Source organism: Chiloscyllium plagiosum, unplaced genomic scaffold (assembly GCF_037043375.1).
Source record: "Chiloscyllium plagiosum isolate Xiang-an unplaced genomic scaffold, Cpla_swu_hap1 HiC_scaffold_28, whole genome shotgun sequence".
In the NCBI taxonomy this organism is placed as follows: domain Eukaryota; kingdom Metazoa; phylum Chordata; class Chondrichthyes; order Orectolobiformes; family Hemiscylliidae; genus Chiloscyllium; species Chiloscyllium plagiosum.
The window spans coordinates 25,444,222-25,460,430 of record NW_028270166.1 but is presented as its reverse complement, the minus strand read 5'-3'; the positions used below and the strand labels follow the sequence as shown (position 1 = coordinate 25,460,430).

Below are 16,209 nucleotides of genomic sequence, written 5' to 3'. Positions count from 1 at the left end.
TGTGCTGTTGACTCTGAATGTGTTTAGAAACATCACACAATCTTATGTACTCAAACACATTGCGCAAGTGATCCATGAGCTTCAGCTATGTCTTCTGTCTGGGAAATTATGACAGCAATGTCAATACACTGAAATCCAGTCATTAGGACATGCTCCAGTTGTCTCAGCTGTTAGTCTTGATTGATTGAAGAGATTCCCATTTGATCATTTATGGAAGTATATTCTATTGGTAGGGGCATATGAGGCAGAATCTTATAGGGACCTGAACGATGTGGGCTATGGCAAGAAATATGGTAGAATCATATGAAAAGTCCAATTAGGCCTATCTTGATGTCGGGAGCTACTTGCTTCATATTTTATCTATGTTCTGGGTGTCAAGGTGAAATTCTCACTAGACGGTGGTGAATTTTCTTTGAAGTGAGATTATTGCTTGTTAAGCACCTTGTTAACTGCAAATCTTGCTTCATTAATATGCAACTTCCCATTCTTCCAAACCCATGAGAAAAGTAAACAGAGAATTCTTGACGTGGAAGTCAGAGCTGCTTGCTCCATAGGACCCCCATTCTTTTACACCAGACACCTCGGGGCACGCAACATGGGCACCATTCCCACACAGGAGAAAGTGAGGACTGCAGATGCTGGAGATCAGAGCTTAAAGATGTGTTGCTGGAAAAGCGCAGCAGGTCAGGCAGCATCAAAGGAACAGGAGAATCGACGTTTCGGGCATAAGCCCTTCTTCAGAAATTTTTCCTGAAGAAGGGCTTATGCCCGAAACGTCGATTCTCCTGTTCCTTTGATGCTGCCTGACCTGCTGCGCTTTTCCAGAAACTCATTTTTAAGCACCATTCCCACACACACCATGTCCATGGACTTTGGCATCTGATGTGTCAGCCTTTAAGAGCCCTCATGGCATACCTCTGATTCACAAGCTTATCAGTTGTCAGCAGTGCTCAGTCAAGTCAGGGAAATTGTCTTGATCAGGGAGCCTTGGACATGATGATTCAACTGATTGGGGTCATCAGAGTTAGGATACTCTCCACATACATGGTGAGGAACCAAATGTCAAGCAGCCCACTACCTATCTTGATTCTTTCTGCCCTATTGTGGACTGCTTCTTTCCCTGGAATGAGGCAAGCCAGAATTAAGGGAGATTAAAGTAGGTGGCACAACTTTTATTCTCAGCATAGTGGGAAGGTGTCCCAAGTGAGTGAAAACACAGTACATAGGCGTGCAAGGTTTTGTGTCTGGTTCAATGTGGATGACAGTGAGTGAGGAAATGCTGCTGGCAATAGTGAGTAGTAGAGCATGCGCCTTGGAGGGAAGTGGGTACAATATCAAAGATAAGTGTGTGGTATTGGAGAGAAGATGGTGAAACAATGGTGGAGTGGTGGAAGTAATTGACCTCCTTCCTACATTTGTGAATTCCTCCAGACAGCTGACACTGCACTGACCCAGGTGGCAAACCTCACACCAGCTTTAGTCTGGTATTATGGCCTCCATCACTGTCTTGGGGGAAGAGGATGTTCTGCCTTTGCATCACTACGTCCACCAGGACTTCCAGATTCCTGGCCACAAAGTGGATTGTCGATTTTCTCCAGTTTGCTGTGTCCAAGGCAAATGTCAGGATCTCTGCAGGAATGTTCCAGCCTGACAGCAGTTGTCCAGTGTGCACAATGGCCTTGTAAATATGGTACCTATGCCAGTGCCAGCACCAGGGATACTGATCAATTTCTGGGGAACCTGGCAATGGCAAATTGCTCGGAGTGTGGTGAGTGGATGAATGGGGCTAGAATCTGATGGGGGATACTGTAAAGGTGGGCTAGATCATTAATGATACGAGTTTAAGATGCCATGAGAAAATGTGCTAAGCCTCATGGAGGAAAAACTCTCCATGAAACTCTATAATTTAGACTTAGCCAAGAAAATATATGATTCAGTTCATGGATGGTTCTGCTTGTTATCATGAAAGGACCATATGAAAGTGTAAAGTAAAGTTGAGTGTTCTCTAGTATTTTAAAGAAGCTCATTCTGCTCAGTCATTCCATTTAGGGTGAGAAGGGAAAGATGTAAAAGGGACCTAAAGGGCAATCTTTTCATGCAAAGGGTGGTGTGTGTGTATGGAATGAGCTGCCAGAGAAAGTGGTGGAGGCTCGTACAATTGTAACATTTAAAAGGCATCTGGATGGGTATATGAATAGGATGGGTTTAGAGGGATATGGATCAAGTGCTGGAAAATGAGACTAGATCATGTTGGGATATCTGGTCAGCATGGACGAGTTGGACCAAAGGGTCTGTTTTGGTACTGTACATCTCTATGACTTTATGTCTCTAAATGCTTTTGTGAGATGCAAAAGTGGTATTTGCTGCTTTCTGCACGTCTGTTAAGCTGAGATAGTGAGAATGTCATTTCTGCTTTGGATTTTCCTGCTTTGAAACTACATTGTAGCTCTGAGTAAATTCTGATTAGTTGGTGGAACCTCATTTGAATGACCCAGGCAAAAATTCTGGAGTGATTTGCTTTTGTAGTTGTTGCAACCCCCTATAATTGCCTTTCTTTGTAGGGCATGATCTTTTGTACTATGCTTATCCCAGTCGTCTTTCCAGCAGGTCCTGTAGGTTTGACAGAAGGTGGTGTTTTTCCTGCTTGAATAGCTTCGATTTCATACAGTCCTTTTCAGATGCTTCCCATTCTGTTAGGATGTCATGCTCAAGTAATGAGGATTCTGCATCCAGCTTATACATGAAGGGTATCTACAAAATATCATTGAACACAGGCGGTGATCTTCTCTTGGAGTATTGCTCTATCTAGCCAACTTGCTTGTTCCTGTTTGTGCACACTTCCCATCTGTGATTTCAAAGAACAATTTTGATGAAGGTGGGGCCGAAGGTTCTTTTGACATCATCCAAAGATTGACAGGCAGATTCACGATAGATATGATCTTCTGACTTCCTTGGATTTAAGAGTTTTCCAAGATGGGCCTTGTATCAATCAATGTGCCTATTTGTTTCTTTGGCAAATATCGTTTCTACAGGTCTGTTGACTGACTGCAGAGATGTCCATGTTTCAACAGAATTGTGATAATGCCTCAGGTGGAAGGGGCTGCTTGTCATTGTCATCATCCTTTGTGCATGGAATATTCATACGTGACATTGTGTTTTGACTTTTATTTTTTCTGTGGAAAGTTTTGATTTTATACGGTTTGCATTTGGTAGAATTTCAATATATTGTACATTTTCCATTGATCACAACCTTGTGTGCACCTAGTCTCTGATGGTTGGAATATTTGCAATTGGTGTGCAAGCATTGGCAGTTGATAATTGTTCATATTTTAGTTTCATTTTCATTTTCTAGTGTGTTCTGAGAATCTGTGAAAGTATTGTAAATATCCACTGTGGACTGAATAGAAGACAAACAAAATATAAGGCCTGAGGTTGTTATGTCAACAATTCATAAATGTTGCCAATATGCTAGTGTTAACGATGTGGGTTGTAAGAGAGTTGCCTATGAAAATGTCTGACATTTGTATTTAAGTTTCAAATGAATTAAGCCATGACATTTGGAAAGGTAAATAGTTATGGTTATTATAAACCGTATCCTTAAAATGAAATTCCCCTATTAAAATTCTATTTTTAAGTGTACTTATTTAAAATTTTGTACAGATTATACATATTTCCTCTGGTGCAGTAGTAGTATCCCTACCTTTGGACCAGGAGGCTAGGCTTAATACCACCTGCTCAAGAGGTGTGTAATAACATTTCTGAACAAGTTGACTAGAAAATATCAGTATTTCTTGTTTATGGACTTTATAGTTGTGACAACATTTGACTATGCTTTTATGTCAGTATTTACTTTTGGAAGTTATGATGATGCCTTCCATTTTGTTTGTTATGCTATCAACATTGTTTAAGTCTCAGGGCTAATCTTCACAATCAATCAGTTAGTCCCATTCCTTTGTTCTATCCTTTGTAGGCTTGCTTTTTTTTATTTCCTTCAAGTGTCCATCCAATTCCTTTTTGAAATCATTTGAGCATTTGCCTTCCTCCTGCATGGTATTCCATTATCTTTCCACATGTTCTTTTTTAAAAACACTTCATGTTTTGCCCAAAACTTCAAATTGCTGTTTCCTGCTCTTTTTGGGAACAATTTCCTTTATTTACTTTATTTAAACCGATCATTATTTTGTGCATCTTTTATGTGCACAATAAAATCTGAAATTGTTGAGGTTTTCTCAGTTACTTTCTTGTAATATCTGGCTTAATAAAGCCTCTGTTCATGGGTGCATCTAGAGTTAGATGCACAGATTAAAAGTAAAGCATCTCCCATTTAAAACAAGAGATGAGAAATTCTTGAGGGTCACTATTCTTTTGCATTCTCTTTCTCCAGTAGCATCAGAGGATGGATCACTGAAGATGTTCAAAGTTGAATTCAACAGGTAGCTATTCAACAAGGACTTCTATGTTTTGAGGGGGTGGGGTTGTGGACATAATTGGTGGCTGTTGGCAATATGGGGCAAGTCAGAAAGTGAAATCAAGGCCACAATCGGATCAGTCACCTTTTTTGATTGGTGGATCAGGCCAAGAGGCTAAATAGCCTACTCATTTTGTGAGTACTTTTCTTCTTAACCTCAACTTGCCTGTCACACTATTATGCACGTAAGATAAATAGTTGCTACTCATTCTAACTGGTTGTTAGAAAATCATTCAGAGAACAAGAAGTTTGGATTAAGATATTTGTGACATAATTATCCTAATGACTTAACAATTGAAGTGATTTTTCAGTCAGGAATAATACACCTCATTACATCGTAGGGTTTCTGCTAGAAGAATGCAGTTTCCACCTAACTCCCTATCACAAGAGAATTAAACTTTGATTCCATACAACCTGTTAGTTACTTTTGATTAATCATGTCTTTTGATTAATCATAAAGAAGGATTTGAAATCCCTATAGACATTTGTAACATCATTTTCTGCCATCTCACTCCTATCTTGGCTGATGAAAATAACATGAAGACAAATACCGAGTAGGAAGTTAAATTGAGAAATAATGTGTTGAAAAGATCATTAATAGTAGTTTAGTTGCACACACTATAATCATTTGCGTTGTTTTCAGGCTTAGAATGAAAAGGACTGCCACTCTCAACATACTTTATAATTTAATAGTTTTACATCTGTCCTTGCCTTGTTATGCAATTACATTATTATAATGTTTATGACTCTACCAATTATTGTACTTGCCAAGTCATAATATTATGGTGTGCAATACTGGTCAAAAGAAATTGGCATTTACTCTGGAAACCCTTCTAGGCATAAAAATATAACAGAAAGCAGTGCTTAGATGTCTTCTTTGTGTTGCAAGGCAAAATGCAGAGGCAGAGGGTAATCTTTCAATCAGTAGCTTAGCCTTTAGAGTAAAATTATTTCTTCTAATGTTTTACTTAATAAATTCTGTTTAATTATGTACAGTTTTCAGACTCTTCCACTTAGTGATCTTAAAGACTATGTGCGTGCTTTCTTGCTCTCTCAACACATATTGTTTGCTATAAATATATTTTGAATTTTAGTGCATCTATCAGAGATGACGTGGTTTCAAAAGAACAGTGGTGCCTAATGTGCCAAGATTAATACTAATTTCAAATGATAGTGATATTCCCTGGCAGGTTTGGTTCTTATTTATCTCTATACTGCTTTTATCACAATTCTCGATGAAATCCATAAGAATCTTTTCTTCCAAATTATAAATTATGAAAGCACATACCTATCTAATTGATGAATAGAACATTGTAAATTTACCATGAGAGGAAATGGAATAGCTTGCATTTACGCAGCACCTTGCATGACCTAATGATAAGTCATAAAGATATGTAGCACATAAATTTCTTTTGAAGTTTAGACACTTTTAAAATTCACAAAATACTGCATCTAACTTGCCTATACGAAGCTTCAAAAACAGCAAAACAGAAATTAACCAGTTAATCTGTTTGGTTAGTGTCAGTCAGGCATTAGGATATAACACCTGTTATTCTTCAAATCGCGTCATGGCATCATTTATATCCTCCTAAGAGGAAAGTTCAGTTTAAAATCCTATTGGAAAGTTGGTATCTCTGACTATAGCACTTTCCCAACACTCTATTGAAGTGTTATCCTCAGTCAAGTGCTTAGATTTCGAAACCCATCATCATCTGATTCATTTGTAAGTCTGAGCCTAAGCTGAGTTTGATACTATGCACCACTAAGTGCAGGCAGGTACATCTTTTTTTCCTATGATTAATCTTATCATGTGGTGATAAAAGTTCAGTTCTTCAGATACTTTGTTAAAGTCTGAGGATGTTCCATACTCTCCTTGTCTAATTTGTCTAAATTTTCTAATCTCTTAATTCAATTGTGTCCATTTTCTTTTTTTTAAACCACTTGAGAGTTTGGGAAGGTTATTGGGAAGGTGATGAAGCAAAAAGCCGTATCATAGTTTGGAGCTAGAAGACTATAAGTATGTAATGCCAAAATATTTGCAGTGTTGTTGATCTTAAAAAAAGCAGTCCACAAATACCTAAATGATATACAGAATGGATTTCTCCTTTCATTGCATCAGTTTTAAAATGGTGCTAAAGAGAGGACTTCTCCAGGCATTCAGCAAAAACTATATGATCAAGTAGATTAAGCACCCATTTCTGTTGAAAAATCCTTATAGCCAGCAAACCAGGAAGTAAAATACATTTTTAACACTAAATTTTATTGTGTTCATCTTCACCTTAACCTTAAAATTAAAAAATAATTTAAACACATGGGGAAATTTGATGCAAATATTTAAAAACATGTTTTCAGTGCTACTGAGGTTAATTGCTAGTAATAGTAATCTTAGTATTCTGTTTTAAAAACCCAATTACATCAATTTTTGAAAAAAGTGCAACCTTATCAAGGACTTTTAACAGCAAGACTAATAAAGAGGTAACTTCATATCACTTCTAACGTTGATTGTAGTCTGGGGGACTATGTCAATGTTGCACCTATGGAATAGTGTAGATTAACTAACAGCAACTTTTGAATTTCTGTGTATTACTACTTATATTATGAAAACTACATAAGTCGCTATGTCAGAAGTGTCATTACTCTCTGTGGTAGTGCACTGCAAGTTGTTGCGAATGTGAAGATTTTATAGAACCACCAAAGTTGCCCAATGTGACCTAACTCATTGACTGTTTTGAGAGTTTGCCCTTTCAGTGGCTCTTAAGGTGTTTTATTTGACCCCTTTCCCTTTCAACAGGGGATTGAAAGAGAGAACAACTTAGAGAGGAATGAGGGAGAGTAGATAGCTAATACGAATGTTCCTTTACACCTTCATACAGAAAGGAGGGTGAGAGAGACAGAGCGAGAGATGGATACTTTTGTCTTTACAGGCTGAATATTTCTGCTGAATTGTCCACACCCAAGGATGTAGCTATGTCACCTGTCCAGGAACCAGTCAAGTAGGAGTTACTGTGCTGAACACAACTGGTCCTGATTTGATCTTTTTCCAATCAAAAGACTATCTGGGCAGAATTGCCAGACTCGTGCACAGATGGTGTCAATCTCTCTGAAATGTTTCCGGACTGCTTGAATAAGGCAACTTTGTATATACAACTTACAAAATATTCCATAACTTGATTTCAAAACTGCAAACATATTGCATAGATTCCTTGGTTTAAAGCAGTATCTTCTCCCATTTGTAGTTCATAGTACAAAAACTAAGTGGCTTTTACAAAGGAATAATGAGAACAAATACAGTTTTTACTGGTGTAAATTCCACAATTTGAATGGAATTGAGTGGAACATACAACAATGTTACAATTATTGTGTACTATAATCTTGCATGAAAGTGACTGACTAATGCTATACCCAGTAATTGATTTCCACTAAATAAGATACCTATGCTTCCCATTCATATTTAATCTGAGCTGTATGAATGATATTTTCTGGACTCATGGAAAGTAACTATTGATAGTTTCACGTAACATTATCAACGAGAAAGTCTGTGACAATGGATGTTCAATTTTATCTTTTGTTTAAAGAATATGGCTAAGCTAATGCATGCAGAATAATGGTGAGACAATAGAAACACTCATTAAAGTAATATAGAACAAAGAACAAAGAAACTTTACAGCCCAGGAACAGGTCCTTCGGCCCTCCAAGCCTGAGCCGATCCAAACATACTATCTAAACCTGTTGGTCAATTCCTAAGCATCTGTATCCCTCTACTCATGTGTTTATCCAGACGCATCTTAAATGAATCTACCATGCCTTCCTCTACCACCTCTGCTGGCAACGCGTTCCAAACGCCCACCACCCTCTGTGTGAAGTACTTGCTGGTGTATCCCCCTTAAACTTTCCACCTCTCACCTTGAAAGCGTGACCTCTCGTTATTGAATCCTTGATCCTGGGAAATAGCTTGTCTCTATCCACCCTTTCTATACCCTTCATGATTTTATAAACTTCAATCAGGTCCCCCCCTCAATCTCCTTTTTTCTAATGAAAATAAACCTAACCTACTCAACCTTTTTTCATAGCTAGCACTTTCCATACCAGGCAACATCCTTGTAAACCTTCTCTGTACCCTCTCCAAAGCATCCATATCATTTTGAAAACCATCTGCCACTTTTCTACCCAACCCTCCAGCCTATCTATATCTTCCTGTATTCTCTGACAGTCCCTTATGCTTTCTGCTACTCCACCAATCTTAGTATCATCTGCAAACTTGCTGATCATACCAACAGTGCCCTCTTCCAGATCATTTATGTATACTACAAACAACAGTGGCCCCAACACTGACCCCTATGGAACACCACTGGTCACCTTTCTCCATTTTGGGAAACTCCCTTCAACTACTATTCTGTCTCTTGTTGCTCAACCAGTTCTTTATCCACCTAACTAGAACACCCTGCACACCATGTGACTTCACTTTCTCCATTAGTCTACCATGGGGAACCTTATCAAATGCCTTACTAAAGTCCATATATATGACTTCAACAGCCCTTCCTTCATCTATCAACTTGGTCACTTCCTTGAAAAACTCTATTAAGTTGGTAAGGCACGATCTCCCCCGCATAAAACCATGTTGCCTTTCACTGATAAGCCCATTCTTTTCTAAATATAAATAGAGCCTATCCCTCAGTACGTCCTCCAGCAACTTTCCTACCACTGACGTCAGGCTCACTGGTATGTAGTTACCTGGAATATCCCTACTACCCTTCTTGTACAGGGGGACAACATGAGCAGTCCTCCGGCGCCTCACCTGTATTTAAGGATGCCACAAAACTATCTGTCATGGCCCCAGCTATTTCCTCTCTCGCCTCCCTCAGCAACCTGGGATAGATCCCATCCGGTCCTGGGGATTTGTCACCTTCATAATTTCTAGCCTACCCAACACATTCTCCCTACTTATGTCAACATGATCCAGTCTAATCAAACTTCTATCTCTAATCTCAACATTCATCATGTTCCTCTCCTCAGTGAACACTGAAGCAAAGTAATCATTCCGAATCTCACCCATTCTCTCAGGTTCGACACACAGCCTTCCTTCGTTATCCTTTAGTGGACCAATCCTTTCTCTAGTTACCCGCTTGCTTATATAAGAATGAAATGTTTTGGGCTTTTCCTTAATTCTGTTCGCTAAAGCTATTTCATGATCCCTTGTTTAAGACTTGTCCGACTCTTCCGATATTCTTCCAGGGCCCGTTCTGTTCTTAGCTGCCTAGACCTTATGTATGCTTCCCTTTTCCTCTAGATTAGTCGTACAATTTCTCCTGTCATCCACGGTTCATATTGGAGAGAATTCTTGTTTTTAAGCTAATATTGTTTTTCTTACTGTAATGCAAATTCCAATGTAAACAATTACATTATTCTGAATTATACACCAAAAATATCCAACTTTGCTTTTTAAAAAAAAGATTGTCAGGAATTTTGGAAAGTTTATCTTGGGGGAAAATTGCACAATAAATAAACTAATAATTTGCTTGGAATAATGGCAAACTCTATTGTAAAGTGGATAACGACTTTTACCTCAGAAGGAAAGCAAATACAATTTATATTTAACTGCTACACAGACAGTGGTGACTATCCAAAGAGATTCTGGAGATTAATGTCAGCAAATACATTAGTTCCCTTTCGTATGTCTCATTCTGTCATGGGCAATTAAAGGAAATATCAATGTTAACTTTTCTCAATAAAAGTTGAAATTTGGTGAACTAATTATGATGTTCTGTTGTCCTGTGAAATCAGGTTTTGAAATGCTGTTGAATTTTAATTTTTGCTAAATGAGTTGCAAGAAGACTAATGTGTTGAACTGTGGCAGAAAGCATTTGACTTTTTATAGGATTCATATAGCAATTACATCAAGATTCTATTTCTCAAATTCTGCAATTATGTTAAAATGCCATAATAAAAAAATGACATGCAGTTAAACATTGTTCCAAACTATTGTCTTTAAACCTACAGGTTTATGACTCTGAAGGGACTCATTCTTTGAAGCTACACTTTTAATGACATTGATTTTGTTTCAATTTCTTATGTGGAATTCATTAGTCATATTCCTAAAGACAATTGCTATCCAAGTTCATCAGTAGTATTGGGGGGCGGTCTGATGTCTAATTCTTGCCTGTCTGTGTTGTCATCAGAGCTTGCACTGTTCCTGTTGCTACACCTCGTCCATGTTGTGATGCTGTCAGTAATATTTTGGCTCAATGAGACTTGTCAGCTCTGCCAGTTTCTATTTTTATGAAGTGCCAAAACGTTTTCATGGACCTTATTCTCAGACCTTAGATTTACACAGCCTGACATAAATGTCTAGAACTAGACTGTACAATACCATTTCTGCTTGGCATTCAGGCTTTCATTGGTTCAGAACAGTGAGTAGTTTAGTTGCTTGCAATATAGAATATGAATATTGTTGAAAAGAGACACCTTTTTTTTCTAATTCATGGATTAAGGGAGTCACTGGTTAGGCCAGTACTTATTGCCATCCTAGAGGGCAGCGAAGTGTCAATCACATTGCTGTGGGTCTGCAGTCACATGCAGTTCAGACCAGGTAAGGATGGTAGTTTCCTTCCATAAAGGAGGCTCGTGAACCAGATGGGGTTTCTGGTCTCAATTAACAATGATTTCATGATCATTAGACTGTTAATTCCAGATTGTTCTTTTTTGTGAATTCAAATACAACCCTCTGCCATGGTGGGATTCAAACGGAGATCCACAGCACATTGTCTGGTTCTCTGCATTAGCAGTTCAGCAGTATCACTAGGCCATCACCTCCATGTTACTGAAGCTTTTCATCTCCCATTCATCAGGACAATTACATTAATTTCTAATTTCAAATGATCACAAGAATGTTTACTACAGGAGAAAGGAATGGTGATGGGTTGTCAAGTTGATTCTGATCGGCAGAGGTGTTGTGAAGGAGAAAACAATGGGGAACTGCATAGTTCTGCAAGCTCTTGGGTAATTTAAAAATGAACTGTTTTCCTTTGTATAAATGCAAGCCATTTCTAGCTAATGTAAGCAAGCCATATTATAAATTTGAGTATTTTAAATTGTTCAGTGTCAGGGATTAGTGCATTCAGGACTGTTCAGTATGACTATACAATCTTGGAATCCTGTCTAACAGATGTTGTGTTTTTGGTTTTGCAAGTGTGGACTAGTTGAGTATAATCTGTAGTGTGTCTATCATATCAGAAGGAACATGCTGTTTTTGATTTTATTCAGCCAGTTTTTGGGATGCACAGCATCACACAGGCACTGAAATTCATATGCAATGTTGCTCAATTACGTGGTACGCAGAAAGTCTTTTGGGACTGATCACATCTTTTTCATGGAAAATATCACTCAAATAGCCACTGATTACTATTGCATGAAACGGGCTGCTTAATCTGTTTCTTATTTTGTTTTCAGATTCTTGTTTTTCCAGGGTAATTTAAAGACTGGATACTTTTTGGTCTGAAAGTGGTACCCTTTGTCCCAATTAGAAGTTTGTGTGAAATACAGTGAGCAAACATATTATTGGTTTAGCCATTGCTTTGTAGGGTAGCTTTGCACTCTATTTCTTCAAGTTTGCAATGTGAACAAATGGCTAAGACCCTATTTATAAGATTGTTGATAAAGCCAATTTTGTAAGACATGAAGTTGTATGAATCCCAATGTGTATATTGACCATAACACTCATTAACAGTTTTCTCAGCTAGCACATCAAGGAAAGGGAACATTGCTATAGCTCAAAAGTGAATTTGTGCGAAATGAAGCGTATTAAGATCTGTAAAGAAATCCTGACGTGGCTGCAGTTTAAAAGGTTATGAATCCATCATCTATATATAGGATATTTGCAGGGAAAAGGAGCTTAGTTTTTAAACTCAGGAATGGTATGAGGCCAGGAATGGTCTAGGCCAGCATTTATTGCCTGTCCCTAATTGTCCAGAGCGCAGTTGGAGTCAACCGCATTGCTGTGGATCTCCTACGTCAGACCAGTTAAGTATGGAAGTTTACTTTCCTAGGGGACATTCCTTATAAAGGTGTAAGGGGTACTATACCCTTAAGAGAGTTAAAAGCTAGCAGAACTGACACAGCACCAAGTGTTCTGAACAAGGTAACAATGTAACATTTGGTCAAACAATAGATTAGCTGGTTGCCTGGAAACAAATTCAAATTCGGCAATCAGTTTAAATTATGCACCAAAATACCAAACTCCAATTAAATTTGAATTTAGTATTTTGATAATATTAACACCAATAAAATGATCTGAAGCTTTGGGGTATAAATATGAAACAAATTGAACAGTTGAAGGAGAAGTGCCAAAAGACCGACAGATGTGGACTGCTACTAAGAACTCTGAGCGGTACCTGTCTGGCGGAGGAGTTTGCACAGAAAAAACACAGACACCGACCTGGAGAGCAGATTTACAGAGGAGAATACAAAGAAGATTTGACTGCTGGCTGGTTTTGAAATTTGAATTTTTCTCTAAATCTTAATTGGGGGTTTTATCGGACGAGTATTGTGGGGGGAAGGTAAAAGATAGGTTAGAGAAAAGGAGTTTTAAATAGTTGTGAGTCAATTATTCTGTTAGACTTAAAAAATGTTGTTAATTTTTACTTTAAATAGTGACTTTTGGGATAGTTCTTTGCCTCTCGAATTTTCACAGATTACAGCATGGGGTAAATCTCTTCTGTGTTGCTGATTTAAATTTTTTGGGGGGGATTCTCAGACATACCTATAAGCTTAGAGGGAAGCTTTTGGTTTCAGCTTTGCTTTGAGTTTTGTAAAGTGTTTGGAATATAGAATTGTCTAGAACAGTGCTGGCCTGAGAAGGGAAGGATATAGAGTGAACTAGGTTAGCTTAGAGTGGAGAGTTAGTGTTAGTCCCAGATGAGACTTTTTATGGGGGGTAAAACACTTTAAGTTACTTTAAGTAGGTAAATGCTGGAGGAAAAAAGCTATTAGCAGTTCTTGTCTAAAAGTTGACGTCACAAATGATTTGAATATATTGAGGTGTTAGATACAAGGACTGTGGTGTGCATATTTAACAAGTGGTGCTTTGGGTAGAGTTCCTGGGGTGTTTTTTGGATACTTACATATAAGCTGTTTTGTTTCTTTACAATTTATAAAAAAAAATGTTTTAGGATTAATGGGATTATACTTTCATGGCATGTTTTAACAATCTTTGATTTGTATTATAAGTAAATGTTTTGGTTTGTTCTTTTTTTTTTACTCTTTGTTAATAAAATGTTTTATTTTTAAACCAAACTCTCCTCCATTGCATGCTCAGGGAGAGACCACTTTGTTAAAATCAGAACAAACTAGACAGGCATAAGGCTAAAAGAACACAGAAAGCCCCACAGCATTGTGAGGTAGAAAGGTCGATGTCCCTGATGCAACCCGTCAGGGCTGGGGGTGGGTGTAGGGGGAGCTGCAGATAAAGAGGGTGGTGGGGGCAGGGTGGTGAAGTGGGGATAGGTGAACACAGGTGAAGGGTACAACCTGGTTGGTCAATGGGAGGACTGAATCTGGTTGGTGGCAGAGAGACGGAGGGGCTGTGAAGGGAGTCAGGGGATGGGAAGCAAGATTATTTGAAATTGGAGAACTCAGTGTTGAGTCCTCTGGGCTGTAGGGAGTGCAGACAGAAGATGAGGTGCTGTTCCTCCAATTTGCGGTTTGGTTCATTGTGGCAATGGTGGAGGCCAAGGATATTCATGTGGGGAGGGGAATTAAAATGGGCTGTGACTGGGAGGTCCGTCGGCCCCGGCGGGCCCAGCTGAGATCCAGCTAAGATTACGTTTGGTATCCCCGATGCAGAGGGTACCCCTATTGCAGGGACTGTCCGGCCTCCCAGTCACTGCCTATTTCAATTCCCCTTCCTACTTCCTTGCTCACGTCAATATTTTGTAATGTTACCCAATTCTGACCCGAACCGTTAATCTGCAGTTGAAACCATCCTCCAAGCTGTTGTTACCACTGGACTTCATGATAGCAATATTCTTCTTCCTGAAGGTGATGCTCCGATGTGTTTTCTGAACTTGTGTTTCTCGATGTTAGAGGTCATGTGTTTTGAAAATGCTAAGGAGCCTTTCTGCACTGCATTTTATGGATGAAATACAGTACATTGCTGCCACTGCGCATCATGTTGGTGGAGTGAATATTTGTGGATGTCATGCCAATTAAGTGGGCTGTTTTGTCCTGGATGGCATTGATGGAGGTGTGCTTATCCGGGCAAGTAGACAGCATTCCATCACACTCCTGACTGTGCCTTTGTACATGATAAACAGGTATCAGGGAATCAGGAGGTGAGTTACTAGGGGATGCCTATTCTCTGACCAGTTCTTGTACCTGTAATATCTTGATGGCTCGTCCAGTTCTGTTTCTGGCCAATGGTAATGTTGATAGTAAAGGGATTCAGTGAATGTGGAGGCATGATGGTTGGATTCTCTTCCCTTGGAGGTGGTTGGTGCCTGGCGCTTGTGGCTCTAATGTTACTTGCTACTTGTCATTTCAACATGGATATTATATAGATCTTGTTTCGTTTGCATATGGACTGCTTCAGTATCTGAGAAGGCACAAATGGTACTGAACATTATGCAATCATTAGTGACTTTTTATAATCGAGGGAAGGTCATTTGAGGCAATTGAAGATGGTTGGGCAATGTGTATCTTCTTTTCCCACTCCTTAAGCACTCCATCTTCTACTCCCAGGTGTGGACTCTGAGGTGTCCAACCAGTACAATGCTGGAACTGCACATCTTGCCACATCTGCGGTAGTGGTATTTGATGAACGGGGTGGGTGGGTATGCATGGAGTTTTTGAATGTTTGTTGTGCTGTTTGCATTAATTTCTACCTGAGCCTGTTGGACATTTATTGCCACTTTCAAAGATGCTTCTTTTCCAGTTTGGGTGGTCTTAGCCAAGAGATCCCGAAAATTTGTGATGTTTGCAGTTTTCAGGAAGGCTTTGAGGATGTCCTTGAAGCATTTACTTGCTCTCTCCTGGTAACCACTTGCCGTGATGGAGCTTGGAACAGAGCACTTGTTTTGGAAGTGCAGCTGGGTTTTTTTTTTGTAAATATATTTATTAGCATGAAGAAGAATGTTTTTACAAAAATATTAAGTTATTGAAAATATAACAAGTAACAAATATCGGTATAATAAAGAAAAATGCAAATTACAATGCAGCAACTGGCTACTAACTACTAACCTACTCTATAATACAAAACAAAACCTAACACTGTGCAAAACAATACCAATGAATGAGTAAGTGACTAATAAAACAAAAAAAAAACAAAAACACATTAGAAACACAAAATAGCAATGTTTGGCGCAAAGCTCCCAAACAAAAGAATAGGAGCGTTGTGGATATAACTCAGGGGTCCCCCCTCCGAGCCCCAGGGCTCAGCAAACCTAACCATCCTGGTTAAACAAATGCCCTAGTTAAGATAGCAGACAAATCTGTATCCAAATGACTCAAATAGGGCTGCCATGTCTTATAAAACAGGTCTGTTATGTGGTGCACCATGTTTGTAATTAAAAAATCCAAGGGAATGTCCTCCATAATTTTTTTATAGATATTTTTATTAGAAATTTAACATTTTTACAAGTTTACAAAAATAAACAAAACTCTCAGATATAAACATTGATATACAATTAGCTCAAATATACAATAGCCAAAATTTAACAAAAAAAACAAAAAAAAAACGAAAAAGAAGAAAA

The 16,209-nt window shown here is 38.6% G+C and overlaps 1 protein-coding gene across 8 annotated transcripts in view; it reads left to right on the top strand.

Annotated features, from left to right (window-relative positions):
• LOC122565310 (protein unc-13 homolog A) overlaps nt 1–16,209 on the top strand; it is a 431,554-nt gene that overhangs the window by 4,618 nt on the left and 410,727 nt on the right. The window lies entirely within an intron of this gene.